The sequence below is a fragment of the Nycticebus coucang genome, chromosome 19 (genome assembly GCF_027406575.1).
Source record: "Nycticebus coucang isolate mNycCou1 chromosome 19, mNycCou1.pri, whole genome shotgun sequence".
NCBI classification, from domain to species: Eukaryota; Metazoa; Chordata; class Mammalia; order Primates; family Lorisidae; genus Nycticebus; species Nycticebus coucang.
Genome location: NC_069798.1, coordinates 32,978,982 through 32,996,401, shown reverse-complemented (window position 1 = coordinate 32,996,401; position 17,420 = coordinate 32,978,982). Strand labels below are relative to the sequence as shown.

General features: G+C 34.3%; 1 pseudogene; it reads left to right on the top strand.

The window, feature by feature from the left end:
• Window positions 1–5,421: 5,421 nt before the first annotated feature.
• Window positions 5,422–9,594, top strand: LOC128571695 (charged multivesicular body protein 3-like; annotated as a pseudogene).
• The last annotated feature ends 7,826 nt before the right edge of the window (window positions 9,595–17,420 follow it).

Here is a 17,420-nt window from a genome sequence, read left to right as displayed (position 1 = left end):
GCAAAATATTAGCTGTGGGTTTATCTTAGATGGCTTCGATCAGTTTAAGAAATGTGCCGACTCTGCCTATATTCTTCAGTGTTCTAATTAGAAAATGATGCTGGACTTTATTGAATGCTTTTTCTGCATCTATTGAGAGGATCATATAATCTTTGTTTTTGCTTCTGTTGATATGGTGAATTGCATTCATGGCATTGCATATGTTAAACCAGCCTTGCATCCCTGGAATGAAACCTACTTGATCATGAGGTATGGCTTTTTTAATGAGAAGCTGTAATCTATTGGCTATAATTCTGCTGGGAATTTTTGCATCTATATTAATTAGTGACATTGGTCTGAAGTTCTCCTTTTTAGTTGGGTCTTTTTCAGGTTTTGTTTGCTTTGTAGAACATGTTGGGAAAGATTCCTTTCTCCTCAATTTTTTGGAATAAATTTTGCAATGTGGGAATAAGTTCATCTTTGAAGGGTTAACAGAATTCTGGTGTGAAGCCATCTGAACCAGGGGATTTGGTGGGAAGAGGAGGTTTTTATTGTTTCTTTGATCTCAGTGTTTAAACTTGGTCTGTTTAGGAGCTCTATTTCTTCCTGGGTAAGTCTAGGGAGAGGATGTGATTCCAAATCTTGATCCATTTCCTTCACATTGTCAAATTTCTAGGCATAGAGTTTCTTGTAGTAATCAGAGAGAACATTATCAAATTTCTGGGCATAGAATTTCTTGTAGTATTCAGAGAGAATCTCTTTTATATTATTGGCATCTGTTATTATTTTCCCTTTATCATTTCTGATTGATGTTATTAGAGATTTTACTTTTCTATTTCCAGTTAGTCTGGACAAAGGTTTATCTATTTTATTTATTTTTTCAAAACAACTACTCTTTGTTTCATTAATTTTCTGAATGATTCTTTTGTTTTAAACTTCATTAATCTCTGGTTTAGTTTTGGATATTTATTTTCTTCTACTGGGTTTAAACTTAGATTATTCTTTTCCAAATTCTATAAGATAGTTTGTTTTTGATGTGCTCTCTTTCTGTTTTTTTTTTTGTTTGTTTGTTTGTTTGTTTTTATGTAGGCATCTAAAGTGATACATTTTCTTGTCAGGACTTCTTTTACTGTAGCCCACAGGTTTTGGTAGCTTGTGTCTTCCTTGTTGTTTTACTCAAGGAAGTTAACAATTTCTTCTTTTATCTCTTCATAAACCCCATTCAGCATACTTTTTTTAATTTCTATGTTTTGTGTGGGGTTGAACATTTTTGTTAAAGTTGAGTTCCACATTTACTGCCTTGTTGTCTGAGAAGATATGATAAAAAAGATAAAACTAAGCAATGGACTTTCACAAAATAAGATAAATAGAACTCCACCACATTTATCAATTATCTCAATAAATGTTAATGGCTTGAATTCATCACTGAAGAGACATAGGCTGGCTAATTGGATAAAAAACACAAGTCATCTATTTGTTGTCTGCAGAAAACACACCTACCCTTGAAGGACAAATTAAAACTCAAAGTTAAGGAATTGAAGACAAATTTTTAAGCAAATGGAATTCAGAAAAAAGGAGGGATTGCAAAATTATTCTCAGATACAAGTGGATTTAAAGCAACTAAAGTGAAAAAAGACAAAATTGAACACTTCATATTGGTCAAGGGAAAAATATAACAAGAAGATATTTCAATTCAAAATATTTGTGCACCCAACTTAAATGCTCCCAGATTCTTGAAACAGACCTTAATTAGTCTGAGCAATATGATATCCTTTAATACCATAATAATAAGGGATTTTAACATTTCTCTCACAGAGCTGTACAGATCCTCTAAACAGAAAACAAACAAATATACAAGGGACTTAAATGAGACCCTAGAACAACTGTACTTGAGAGATATACATAGAACACTCCATCACAAAGCTAAAGAATATACATTCTTCTAATTGGCCCATGGAACATTCTCCAAAATAGAACATATCCTATGCCACAAATCAAACCTCAATAAAATCAAAGAATTGAAATTTTACCTTGTATATTCTCAAAATATTATTTTAATATGTAAAAATATAAAATAATTATTGATAAGGTATTTTAGCTCTTTAATTCCTTTTGTATAGTATATTAGTATATGTTTTAGTTTATCTCAATTTAGATCAACCACATTTCAATTTCTCAATAGTCAAATGTGGTTTATAGCTACTGAGTTTGACATCAGGTGGCTAGAAGGTTTTGTGTGGATAATGTGGTAAAAGAAATAGAGAAGAAACATAGGGTAAAGAAAAAAAAAAACTTTTATCTGAAAAGACCTTATGTTTGGGGGGAAATACCCATGAGGTTTGATCTAGGATGTAGCAGTGGTTTTGAGAGGAATGGCACTTCCTCAAATATAACAAAAAATAAACAAGACAGAGAGAGAGGAGGACACAGATAAGTGTGGAATGGATTTGTTCATGAGAAGACAAGAATGTGGAATTTTTAAAAATCTTTAAAAATTCTATTTTCTTCCTGAAATATGAGATAGGTCATTAATCAAGTGGGAGGAGAATGTGGAACACAGTCTACAAAGAACTATCAAAAATGTCAATAGAGAGCTTTCTAGAACATCACAAATGATGTTTGATACATGTCACATGTACCTAATTGTGATACAAGTTGTCTGTGTCAAAGTTTCCAAGTAATTCACCACCTGAAATGCTGAGAGGGCATCTGAGTGTGCACTTAACCCTGTCCCCCTCTTTCTTGTAGCAAAAAAACATACTATTGGTATTCTTAACAATCAACAATTGCCTTTTCACAACCCGGGGGAACGTTGTGTACATTTGAATTAAACAAAATGTTTTATTCTGTCATTTGTAGTTTTTATTTATTTATTTATTTTTTTTTGTAGAGACAGGTCTCACTTTTATGGCCCTCGGTAGAGTGCCGTGGCCTCACATAGCTCGCAGCAACCTCCAACTCCTGGGCTTAAGCGATTCTCTTGCCTCAGCCTCCCGAGTAGCTGGGACTACAGGTGCCCGCCACAAAGTCCGGCTATTTTTTGGTTGCAGTTTGGCCGGGGCCAGGTTTGAACACGTCACCCTCGGTATATGGGGCTGGTGCCTTACCGACTGAGCCACAGGCGCTGCCCATCATTTGTAGTTTTTAAATGAGAGTATGTGTGTGTGTGTTTAAATAAATATTGTAACATGCACTTTGTAATCATGGCAGCTCTTTTCCTACTGAATTATGTCATAGGCATGGATATTGATAGTGACAAATGAAGGCGCAAGAGGAGTTAACTGTTTATATCTCAGCCTGGCCTTCTGCTTCCCAGACTCATCTGCCTACATTTCAAAACTTCCACGCAGAGAAAAAAGCAGCCAGAAAACTGGAAACTCAGAGATGACGGGAAGGTCATATGAACAAGAGGCAGGATGGATGTCTCCTCTGTTGTGTTGAGAAAATAAGAAGACAGGATTTAAAAAGTCAGATTGTATAAAAGTTAGTGCTTTGTGCTGTGGCAAGGAGGAGGAGGAGAAGAGTGATGTCACTGTGCACAGTGTGATAGAACTGTTCTGTTTCTGAGAATGTCAAGGCTTTTAAATAAGGGTCATTCCAAATCAATTCACATAACACTCCCCCCAAATAAAGAAACACTAAAACACCTCTTGATGTAATTTATTCTTTCAGATTGGTGGTGGAGAGAGTTTTCTAAACCTTTAAGCTGTTAGTGGTTTTCTTTATTTCTTTTTTCTTAAGCTATATATCCCACTCACTTAACTCACACTTTCTATTGTTAGTTCTCTCTTCCTGATGAAACTTTGCAGATCATAAAGATAACATTCTCTGAGCAAGAATAGACTTCATGGCTCTCAAGATTTGCTTCCTACTCAGCATTCTCTGTCATTTTTTTCCTCTGTATCTCATGTTACCTCTTAATTCCATAAATACTATACAAACTTTTGCTGTAATTTAATGTACATATGATCTTAGTGTAGAGAAAGACACTGAAACATCTTTTGTTGTGAGTGCTTTGAATAGGGTCCAAAGTTTATCGTAAGCCTTTTAAAATTATGTTGTTTTATGTTTTGTTTGTTTGTTTGTTTGTTTTTCATCCTAGACTCTTTCACGTGCTGGGATTTGTTCCTGAGAATAATCCATTATTTAAAATTCCCTTGCTTTTCACTCTGGCTAATAAGACAACTTCCCTTAGAGGTACCATTCAATTTCTACTCCACTGTCAACCTTCTAGAATATTCCAAACTTTTTTTTTTTTTCTTTTTTGACTGTCCTAAGAAATCATAGAACAGAGCACAGGGAAGCTGTGAGTAAGAATCTAGTTACTCTACTCAGACAAACTTCTGTCTGAATCCAGGATCCACTTTTCAGCATTTTATGCCATAGAGATAAATATCATAGTATCAGATTCCTATTCCGAAAGTGATTAGTTCCTCAGAGTAATGTTATGAAGAAGAAATATGATACTATCTGCAATATTATTTGCATATGGCCTTACTTTTAACCAGTGTAAAATGTCTAGGTCTCTTTGGGCTGCTATAATAAAAATATTATAGACTGAGTGGCTTAACCACAAACATATATTTCTCACAGTTCTGAAGAGTAGGAGTCAAAGATCAAGGTACTGGTAGATTCAGCGTTTAGTGAGGACCTGCCTTGTCCTTCATAAATGGCAGTTTTCTTACTGTATCCTTATGTGGCAGAAAGGATGAGTAAGTTCTCTATGGTCTCATTTGTAAGAACACTAATCCCATTCAAGAGAATAGAACTGAATAAACTCCCAAATTCATCCACCTGTTAATACTGTCTTATTAGAAGTTAAGACCTCTTCTCTACACATGAATTTGGAGAGAACAAAACTTTCAGTCCATAGCACAAGATAATAGACAACACCCAGTTAACTGGGCACATTTTTAAGACAAGGTTCTTGAGGCTCAGAATATTAGCGTCTTTTAAGACCAAAAGTACTAGCAGAATTAAAACTAATTAGCATATAAAAACATCTAATTCTGTGATTTTGTGGTATGCAAATCATCAACAGGAGAAGCAGTGTCATGCAATGGGCAGAGCACCTCGTTAGCAGTCTGAAATGTATAGATTTAAAGCCTGTATCAAAAATGTCTAAATGATGTAACCAAGTAGAGTCATGCCCCATCTGACAACAGAAATACACTGTATGAGATGTGTTGTCAGACTATTTCACCACTGTGTGAACATTACAAAAAGCCTCTGCACAAACCAAATTGTTATAGGCTACTGCATATGTAGGCTATAGGGTATTACTTACTACTCCTAGGCTACAGCCTATGCCGTGAGTTACTTACTAAGTACCACAGGTATTGGGCAAAAATAGTAAGTGTTTGTACATGGAGACATACCTACACATAAAAAATATACAGCAAAAATACATAATCAAAGATAAAAAGGGGGCACTTGCGATGAATGGAGCTTACAGAACTGGAGGTTGCTTTGGGTGAGTCAATGGGTGACTTGTGAATGAATATGAAGGCCCAAGTCATTACACTACTGTAGACTTTGTCAGCACTGTACACTTAGGCTACACTAAGTTTATTAAAAATATTTGCCTTTCTTCAATATTAAATTAACTTTACCAAACTATAATTTTTTGTGTATTTTTAATATTTTTGATGCTTTAATAATAGCGCTTAATTGAAAACACAAACATATTGTACATATATACAATTTTTTTTTTCTTTACGTCCTTACTGTGGGAACTTTTTCTATTATAATTTTTAAATTTTTTTATTTACTTTAAAAAATTTTTTTTTATTAAAAATGAAGACACAAAAACAAAGAATAACATAGGTCTACACAGGGTCAGTATCATCATTGTCACTGTCTTCCACCTCCACATCTTGTCCCACTGGGAAGTCTTATGAGACAGTAACATACTTGGAGCTGTCATCTCCTTTGCTAGCAATGGCGTCTTCTAGAATATCTTTTGAAGAAACTGTCTGAAGCTGTTTTATAGTTAGGTTTTAAAAAATAAATATAAAAAGTACACTCTAAAATAATAACAAAAAGTATAGTATAGGAAAGGCATATACCAGTAACAAAGTTGTTTATTCCCAATGTCAAATGTTATGTACTATATATAATTGTATGTCTAGACTTTCAACTGACTAGTAATGTAGTAGATTTGTTTACTCCAGCATCACCACAAACATGGGTAATACACTGTGCTATGATATTAGTATGGCTACAATGTCACTAGTCCCTAGAAACATTTCAGCTCCATTATGCAACCCATTATTGACCCATACATATTTACACAAACATAAATACATACACATACACATGAACGTATAACTTAGTCTATTATCTGTAGCCTATTTCTTAACTAGGAATTGTTTGGATTTCTATAGCGTATTTCACATAAAATGAATGATAATTGATGGCATGTACAAGGGACCAAAAGTAGTAAGAGAGAAGGAGACAGCCTTTCACACTCACAGATTCAGAGAAGGAGGAAATGAACATTAATGGGCCATAGATGTGACTTGAATATCTAAGAAATTTCCTCATTGGCGTGTGTGGAAGCCCAATCCTTGTTTAAGGTGAGGAACATGTTTAGGATAGCACAATGAGGACAGGAATATCAGACAACAAACAAGGACATTTTTATACACTAGATTTTATATTTTATTCTTGACTTCCTTAAATGAATTTACACTTATATTTAGAAAATGGCATATAGTTATTAAGTTTATAACCCTTTCCAAAACTTAATATAGAATCTGTTAAAAATAACAGCTAAAATTTTGAGCTGTCTTTAATTCTGTAGCAAAACAGTAGGAATCCACTGTTTTTTGTTTTTTTTTGTTTGTTTGTTTGTTTGTTTTGTGTGTGTGTGTAATGTTTGGATTAATTTCACTTCTTATTTGCCAACTGTGTTCTAAAATGTATGTCTAGAAAAAAAAGTTTTGAACACGATGGGTTTTTTTGTTTGTTTCTTACTAATTTGGGCATTGTTGTTATTTTACTTTTTATTGACATTATGTAGTATAATTAAAGGGTTTTGCTTTTTAGCTAAATAAAGCTCCATTTTTTTTCTTTTTATTTTCTCCCTTTTAAAAGTGCTTTTCTATTTTCATAATCCAAACACAGTTGACTGCTAATTTCTCCCTGAAAGACATTGGAAGATGGCTTCCAAAATTAATAGTGTAAGACAAGTTTACAAACTGTCAGACTTTGAAGTAAAAATTAGTGTGTCATTCTTGCTGAGAAGAGCAGAGCACAGAACTAACTGCTACATTCTAAGAATCTCTCAAGGGCAAATATATATATATATTTTTTTAAGATAAAAGTTTATATTTCTCTTTTTTTTTTTATTGTTGGGGATTCATTGAGGGTACAATAAGCCAGGTTACACTGATTGCAATTGTTAGGTAAAGTCCCTCTTGCAATCATGTCTTGCTTTATGGGGGCAAATAATTTTTTAGATGATAAGACGAAAGTTAAAGAAATGTTTTCTTCTCCACGTCACTCCCCAAATTCTATCAACACACCTATATTTACACATACCCATACACAATTGGAAAAATTTTTCTGCAGCAAATTCTTGATTTTTCTAAGAAATGAACAGCTATGGGAATTACATGATGATAAATCTTAAAATTCCACTTTAAAAAGTCATGAATATAACTTGAGAAAGCCAATTGTAATTCCATATTATTTAAAATGTGAAAGTCATGTTGAGGAAGAAGCTTCAAAAAAAAAAGCTAATATTTTCAAATAGTCTCAAATATTGGCTTATTTTAGAGCTAAAATTTCTATGTCACTAAGAACTCTGTCTCAGTCACTATCTTAGAATGTTAGAGGAGTAGATTCTTCAAAAACTATGGCACAAACCCTCTTCATTGTTTAAAGTGGTCCAGACTAGGGATGCATAGTCTTGGGGTTAGGCATATTTGATTGCATTCCAGGCTTGCCTTCTCCTTTAAATGAAATTGTGGGCAATTTACTTCATCTCCTTAGTCTCAGTTTTCAATAACTGTGAGATGTAAATAATCATCATCATAATCACAATTCACAGTTCTTTTGAAAGATTACATTATATAATAGATTTAGAGCATGTGGCACAAAGCTGGGGCACTGCAGTATGAGATGTTCCCATGCTATAATGAAAGAACAAAGATTTTGATCATAAAGTAGAATCTATTTTGAGGAGTATGAGCAGGGAGGTGGAGGTCTGCTTTTCTAGAGCTGATTTCATACTGGAAAATGACTTTATAGGAATTGGAAAGTATTTCCTCTGGATAACTGTATACTAATAATTTCAGGGGATATATATTATGCTATACTATGCTATGATATACTGAAGGATACTATACAAATATATAGTTGAGGATCTAAAATGTATTTCCTGCAATATATTTTATTCCAAAATTGGTATCACCCCCAAGATGTCTGAATTCAGTTCTTCTGTTTGTCAACTCCTGTTTGCGACCTGTCCTTCTCCCACCAAAAAATAATTCTCTGCATGGTTCATAGACATTATCACCTGCTAATCTCAATATGTATCTTTGTATTTCTGTCATATTTCATCTATCTGTTAATTTTTCTCAGTTAAGATTCAGAGTAAAATACTATAAGGTTGAACACATTTATTTAAATTTTTAAAATTAAGTTAAAATGATGAGATTGTATAAAATATCATAAATGATTAAGAAAATTCATGTCAAAAAAAGAAAATTCATGTAATCTACTATTTTAATAATGATATCAGTTTGAAAATTTTAGGATTTGTCTATCTCTCATAATATTAAGGTAGTAGACATTTGATAAGTCCCTAATGGTTGATTTCTTCATCCAATTGCCATATTTCTTTACCGAACTCCCTCCTAAGTAATTCTGTAACTTCCCCTTTACTTGCTACCAAAAACTTTTTAAAAATGAATAATTTCAGGAAAGACACGTTTAGTTCATCATGGGCTGTTTGGAAAAATCCAGGATTAGCCTCCCAAAGAGCTGGTCAATGAATGGTCATTGAAGATAAGAAAGGAAATGAGAGTTGTTGACAAGCAAGTAAGAGATATCCAAAGAGAAGAAGAAAAAGTGAAACGATCTGTGAAAGTTGCTGCCAAGAAGGGCCAGAAGGATGTCTGGGTAGTTTTGGCCAAGGAGATGATCAGGTCAAGGGAGGCTGTGAGCAAACTCTATGCATCCAAAGCGCACATAAACATGGTGCTTATGGGTGTGAAGAGTCAACTTGCAGTTCTGTGAGTGGCTGACTCCCTGCAGAAGAGCACAGAAGTGATGAAGACTATGCAAAGTCTTGTCAAGATCCTAGAAATCCAGGCCACCATGCAGGAACTATCCAAAGACATGATGAAGGCTGGGATCATAGACAAGATGTTAGAGGACACTTTTGAAAGCATGGATAATCAGGAAGAAATGGAGGAAGCAGCAGAAATGGAAATTGACAAAATTCTGTTTGAAATTACAGCAGAGGCGTTGGGCAAGGCACCCAGTAAAGTGACTGATGCCCTTCCAGAGACTGTACCTGTAGGAGCAATGGCCACCTCAGAGGATGAGAAGGAAAAAAAGGCTCTGGAGGCCATGCAGTCCTGGCTGGCCACACTCCACAGCTAGGGGGCCAGCTGGGCCCTTGAGCTTTCCTCGTGGCTCACGTGGTAGGTGTGCACACACTCCTCTGAAGAGTCACCATCATGTATCTCTTGCACTACAGCTCTGTCATGAGGCATTGCATTTTGGAGAAGGTTCTCTACTAGTATCTCTTCATTATCTGCAGAAGTTTTGGGACCTCAAAGGGATTCTTCCTAGGAAGGTGGTGTAATTAAATGTATCATTTTCAGGAGCATAAACAGAAGTATCTTATTGCGGGGAGGGTAAAGAAATCCATCGTTTCATGAAGTACTTCTGGAAAGAGACGATTGCCTGAATACATTTTTCTTGTCTGTAAAACACTATATAAATGGATTTTAATAAATTTCTGCTTTAACACTTGGCCCCATTATTAAAAAAAGAATCATTTCAAATAAAATTACTATGATAAAATTTATGTCTAGTGTCGATTGATGACTTGATTTTCATAATGGTATTTTAAGTCTAAATAATATAATTAGAATTGTTTCAAATTGAAAATAGTATTGCATAAATTCAAGTCTAATGCTTTCATTTTATAGATAAATTACAAGACTTTGTATCCCCATGTGATTCATATCTCCATGATCATATAGCAAATTAGTTGGGCATATATTTAAAACTAGAACTTGAGGTGCTGACTTGTGATGGATTGTTCTTAGTACAATAACAAACTGCCTTTCAGATTGCAAAACAGAAGTTCTTTATTGATGAGCATTGTCTTAAACATATATCCTTTGAAATTACATACTTACCTCTGTTTCCTTCAGCTTCTTAGTCAGTAAGGAAAAAGTAATCTGTGGATTGCAGTTTGAAAACAACAGTATGTCACAATCAATTAACAAAACACGTGGAGGGCAATTTTACAGTTTCCTTTAGGAGAGTTGTGGTCTGCTTCTCTGTACTTCTGTTCCACTTCCTTTAGCTTGGGGAAGATCTCTAATCATAAACTGAGATTCTATCTTTTACGTAAGGTCTTTATTATGAGAAGTAGAAGCATCTTTCTTAAAGAAGACTACACATTTTAGACTAAGAGAACATCATCAAAACAGAGTGAGAAATTCCGTATTGTATTGGTTATGGAAGTAGAAATATTTGAAAATTTAAATAACTTGAACATAATTCATTATTACTAATGATAAGCAAAGTAAAAAGAAAAGAACAACATTTAAAGGAATGTTGCTATAAAAAGATCATGAATGAAAGGCAAACTTAAAATTCTAGACTAATTTTAACTCAGTAACCTTAGCAGTCAAGGGTAGTTCAAGACATGCAGAGAATTCAGATACCAGCCATTAGAGAAGTAGAGGGCTAGATAGAGGGAATAAACTTTGACAGGGCTTGGAATCTCATTATGATCCAGAGTAACAATGCAGAATGCATGCTGGTTCCTAAAGTTTACTTTCACATTCCTTGTTGAAGTTGGGGTCATGCTGCTTTCCTTTCATCCCTCTTCTCAGCAGCCTCAGACCAGCTCAGGGAGGAATGCAACATTCTTTTTTTTTTTTTTTTTTTTGTAGAGACAGAGTTTCACTTTACTGCCCTCTGTAGAGTGCTGTGGTGTCACACGGCTCACAGCAACCTGCAGCTCTTGGGTTTATGTGATTCTCTTGCCTCAGCCTCCCGAGCAGCTGGGACTACAGGCGCCCGCCACAACGCCCGGCTATTTTTTTGTTGTTGCAGTTTGGCCGGGGCTGGGTTTGAACCCACCACCCTCGGCATATGGGGCCGGCGCCCTACTCACTGAGCCACAGGTGCCGCCCGGAATGCAACATTCTAACTGGGGTGCTCATCAAAATGGACTGAACAAAATTTGAGACATTGCTATATCCTCTGGATGTATTTTCACAAGTACATATATTCTTCAAAAAATTTTAGGATGCTATTTTAGCATAATTATTTGTTTAGATGTGAAAATACTTCATAAGACACAAGTATAAGCAAGAACGTGAGACATGATAGAAAGTTAATCAAAATGTAGCACCCTTTTTTCATCATCTTGCTCCCCACCAGCCAATGGCAAATGATTCACAACTAGACTTGCTCCACCCACCCTCTTGGAGGAGTTTCTCATGTTGGCTGAAAGGAAAGCTAAACTGTCTTTCAAGTCAATTACTCAAAAAATAGTTGTTTTTTTTTAATAACTTGTTTATGTTCTCATCAGCCCAGATATCGAGCATCCCACAGAGAAAGTGGAAAGGTTGTTTTATTTACAGTTACAAGTATTGTTAGAACAAATGAATAAAAACTCAAAGAAAAAATGAGGCAGATAATATGGAAATTGTTATTCAACTTCAGATTTAAGCAAATAAACAAAAGGATAGCTTTATTTTAATATAAAAAAAGAAATTTTCCTGCATGAGTGGCCAATATAGTGGTTGGACCTCAGGGAGAAGAAAACCCCACACTTTGGTGGTTTTTCTTAAAGGCAACTTCTCACATTCTTCCCCCCACCCCCCATTTTTCTCAAGGGCCTCTCACTCAATGCTCATCTTTAGTGTCAAATCTTTTGACCATAAAAAGAACTCAGAGAACACAGTGCTCCATTTTGAAATGCATTTTTTTTTTCATTTAAGAAAACTGAGACTTAAAAACAATAGGGAAAAAATTCAAACCCAGGTAGAAAGGCAAAGGTTTACAAAGAAAATACACATTCTATATACAGAGAACTAATTTAATAAACAGCTTCTCCCTGCTAGCTTGCGATTAAACTAAATTGTCAGCCTAAACTTTTCTGTGCAGAATTTCAAATGTCAACACATTATATTGCAATTCCTCTTTATTTCTCACAAAGAACATGCAAAATGAATTCATTATGCTGGAGTAAGTGGAAAAAATGATGAGTTTCTCCAGAAGAGTATTCAATAGGGAGAGATTGAGCAAGACGATTATATTGAGATATTTGAATAGCTGGCCATTAGCAAGAGCATCCCCATTACTCTGCTGATAATTATATCTCCTCTGCTATAACTTCCCAGTGGAATAATGGAATGTTCCAAGTGCAGGAGATAATGAAAAATACCATTCAGGTGGTACATATATGCCAGGAATAGAATGCAGTATTTCTTTTCTTCCTGGTTTTTTTGCTCCCCCTTAGCGCCATCAGCCCCAACTCTCTGTGACTTGTCACATAACGGTGCACACCTATGAAGTATATGTTAGTATGTGTTTGGTTGTTCTACGCTCTGTACAGGAAGAACAAATGCATCTTGAAAATGGAGATGGCACAAGAATATCATTCTTCCAGCATAGTTATCTCCTGGGTTTAGAAAGCCCAGTGTTTTCCTGAATACATTTTTGTTAGCTATTATGTAAATGACTTTCAAAACCCACTGTAGTTCAGAGTGAAGGCTATAAGATCAAATCTTACAAGGATAAAACTCTTTTCCTTTCTTTGTAAGAAATAAGTGGTTGCATATTCTTCTAATTAATCCATATTTTGCAGACACTTTTCATTTTAACAATCAAGTGCAATTAAACAAACAAAAAGGGAGGAAAACTAAGATCAAATAATAACACCCACTCACTTTCAATAGTAATTTCTCTCCTTTTCTCCTCTAATTCTTTCTCTGTCTCCCTTTCTCTTTTTTTTTCTCATTTGAACATGTCATAAAATCTCTCATGTGTTATTGCCACCTAATCATACTGTTATATTTTTATTGCTGTTTATTTTCAGCTTGTGGAAATCTTAGTGGGTACTGTTATGTTTGCACAAATTCATTAAGTTTATATAAAACTCAATTTGCAACCCCACCCCTGGTCTCCTTTGCTGTGTCACTGTTGGTTTAAATTCTGGAAACTCACTTCAGCATTTCTTTTTGCATTGTACAAATACAAGAAGGAAAATTCCATCCAAACAACTTACATTTGCATCCTGCAGAGGGCAGTGAAATGTTACCCTTTCTGCTCGTTTTTCCATGTTTTGGCACTAATTGATGAATGGGGCAAAAAAGCAGTTAAATTACCCAAAGGGAACTTTTTTTTCCTATTAAAATTATATTTAGGTTTTGAGTTAGAAAGGTATGCTTTTTTATAATTTTTTTCCAGTTAAAATATTTACCTGAGAATTTAGTCAGAATGCATGAAGTTGCAATGTGTATTGACAAGTGGCTATGACTCAAACCACAGGAAATGAAATATGTGTGTTCATGGTGTCAGCATTAGAATTCATACTCAATATTCAGTTAATATCCAGTCATGGTCAAAGGACTTGTTTATATAGTCAATGATTAATAATAATGTAACAAGAAAATGAACCACTTACAGTGTGGAAGGTTTAATTTATAATTTCCATTTTTAAAAAACCAGTCACATGTAAAAATTAAAATCAAACTCATGTACAACTTGCGTGTTTTATCATTGATAGTAAACATTACTCTGTAGCTTACTGTAATGGCAAAACTTACCTCTTAAAATTTATTGATTCAGTTATCTGTACACATTTTAGAGGATACCTAACTCCAAAATGACTTTGAGGCATATTGGTTTGTTGATCTCTATGCTCTCTATTTAACCACATTTAAATTTAGTATAAGTCAAAACACATGGTTGTGAATATTGCATGTATGTATATGTACTACTGGTTTATAATAATAACTTGTAGCCAATATGTTGCATATTCTAAGAATCCTTATTCTCATAAAGTTCTTCTTAATTCTATAATAGACATAGAATAATTTTATCAATCCACAATGAAAAATATCTATCTATATATATATAATGATTTCTCAATTCTATATGATCAAATCAATGCCATTAGTGATTTATTGAAACCTATATACCACATCCTAGTGTCTATTTGGGCACAACCCTAATTTTTAATAAGAATATATGTAACTACACATCCCTGTGTTCCCTTTTTTAGTTCTTCTTTCTCTCTCCCGATGACTTCTTTTTGCATTTCCAAACTGTTTCCTTTTCTCTTTGAGATGTCAAAACCCATGTGATCAAGGTCTAGACTGTTTGCATCTACATTCTCCAGCGTTTATGCACACTGTGTTTTGTTTTTTTTTTTGACTATTCACAGTGATTCCTTTCTAGACTCTTACCAACTAAGCTTCCTTTTGCTTTTCCAAAATTTAAATTAACTATGTTCAGCTGGTCCTAGTCAAGGTGAATTTGCTTGTGGCCTGAGGTGCAATCTCTCTCCATTAAGAGCAAGTCCACTGTGCAATATTTTCTTTCTTATTCTAAACTCAATTTCATGTAAAACCTTTCTAATTGTATTAGTTTAGGATAATGCAATATGGAATTTCTTAATTATTTGTCTGTATTCTATTTTTTCTTTTAAATAATTTCTTTTAACAAGTTTTTTAATCAAAATTTTATGTTGACCTAGAATTAGTCATACTATTGCTTTTCTTGGTCCACCTCTGATGTCAAAAATAACTGTGCCACTTTAGATTCAGTTTCACCATTAATGTTTAAACTCAAGGGTTTTCTCTGCCTCCAGGTTTTTCATGATCTGTTGGAGCCTACTTGCTCTGACACTAGTGAAGCCTAAAAGTGCAAGGGTGATTCTTCCAGGGTAATCCTCAATGGTGGGTATACACTGAATGCTCCTGCCTCCTATCCTTCAGGGCCCAAAGTTTGGGAAGCATTCTGTATGTTTTGCAGATGTCCTAGCCACCGTGGTCTACAATGATCAGTATGGAAGAAGATACTTGACTTCTATCCATCCAACAAAGGCCTGATAATCAGAATCTACAAAGAAATCAAGCAAATCCTTAAGAAAAAATAAAACAACCTTATTAAAAGTTAGGTAAGAGACATAAACAGGAATTTTACCTACAAATATAGACAAAGGGTCATCAAACACACACAAAAATGCTCATTGTCTATAATTATCAGAGAAATGCAAATCAAAACCACATTGAGATATCACTTACCCCCAGAGAGAATGGCTCACATCATAAATTCCCAAAGCAACATATGTCGGCATGGGTGCAGAGAGAAAAGAACATTTACACACTGTTGCCGGGACTGCAAACTTGTGTAACCTCTTTGGAAAGCAGTATGGAGATTCCTCAAAGAATTAAGATCCTTAATTCTTAACTATTTGATCCTGCAATCCCAGTATTAGGTATTTACCCAAAAGAAGAAAAGGCATTGTATCATAAGTACACTTGCACTTGAATGTTCACACCAGCACAATTCACACTGGCAAAGGTGTGAAAACAACCCGAGTGTGCTGCAATACATGACTGAATTAATAAATTGCAGTATACGTGTACTATGGAATATTATTCAGCCATAAAAAGATGGAGATTAGGTATTTTTTTAACAACCTGGATGGGATTGAAGATCATTCTCCTATGTGAAGTATCACAAGAATAGAAAAACAAATAACACATGTACCCAGGACTTAATAGGAATGAGAAGCTTAACACCTACATGCTCACATGAGTGAAAAACTCAATGAAATTCAAGAAAAGGAAAACTCAATTAAATTCACAGCAGTCTTTTCATAATACCTACAAATTGGAAACAATACAAATGTTCTTTGGTTATATGGTGGCAAAAAATTATACATAGTAGCATATGGGAATTCTGTTCTACAATACAATGGGACACACTTGTAGTATATGCCATAAAATAGAAAAATTTCAAGTTATAATGCTGAAAGGGGAACAAGACTGACTTTGCAGTAGAGAAACCTGACAAACACTACCTCATATGAGTGATCTAGATCAACAGCAACATTGATAGATAATATGATAATTTATACCCTTCATATGATACGAGGAAAATGACACTTTACTTCTGCAATCTTTCTGCCCCAAACTCACAACCCTAGTCTAACAATGAGAAGAACAACAGACAAATCCCAATTGAGAAATATTCTACAAAATATTTTACCAGTAGTTTTCAAAACTATCAAGGTAATCAAAAACCAAGGAAAATCTGAAAAATGTTATAACCAAGAGTAACTTAATGAAGTATAATTACTAAATGTAATGTAATTCTGCATGGTATCCTACCACGGTAAAAGGACTTTACATAAAAAGTAAAGGAATTGGATTTAAAAATGGCTAATACAATATTTACTTGCTAATACTATATTAGCCTGGTTCATTAATTATTACTTATGTATCATATGTGAAATTAATAATAAGAGAAGCTGAAGCATGGGGAATATGGGAATTGCCTTTGTTATCCCAATATTTTATTTTATTAATAACTCTAAAATTGCTCTAAAAGTAAAGATTATTTTTAAAATATTGTGGTAAATGAAAACCTTAAACAGGAATATTCATATTATGTGATTTAATTTATACTAACTTCTAAAATAGGCTACTTTAATCTATGATCAAAGTAGGAATTAGACTTGTGACTGCCTTTTGAGAAGGAGGATATAGATTGACTACAGTCACGAGAACTTTCTGGTGTACATAGAGAAAAAATGTTCTATATCTTGATAGGGATGACGTTTTTATGGATATGATCATTTTCAAAACTTACTGAATTGTGCATTTCAAATCTGTTCATTTAGTGTGCAAAAAATGCAAAAGAAAAAAGTTACTGAGATTCAATAATGAAGTATTCAAAAAATCTACCTATATTCTCTCTCCCTTCTTTCTGTTTAGTTGTCATCCAGCAGATATGAGAACAGGCATTTTTTGCAGCTCTTTGCCTTGTGAGATCTTTGTACAAAAGCCATTTGGAAAGTACAAAGGCTCATTGTGTCTGTGCAGGATGACTCACTGCCAATTGAACTTTTAAATATGGAACTTTACTCTAAAATCTTATGTCTTTTTGTTTCTTGATCTGAATACATGTAGACATTCTTCCCCCAATTTCTTCTATTTTAATTC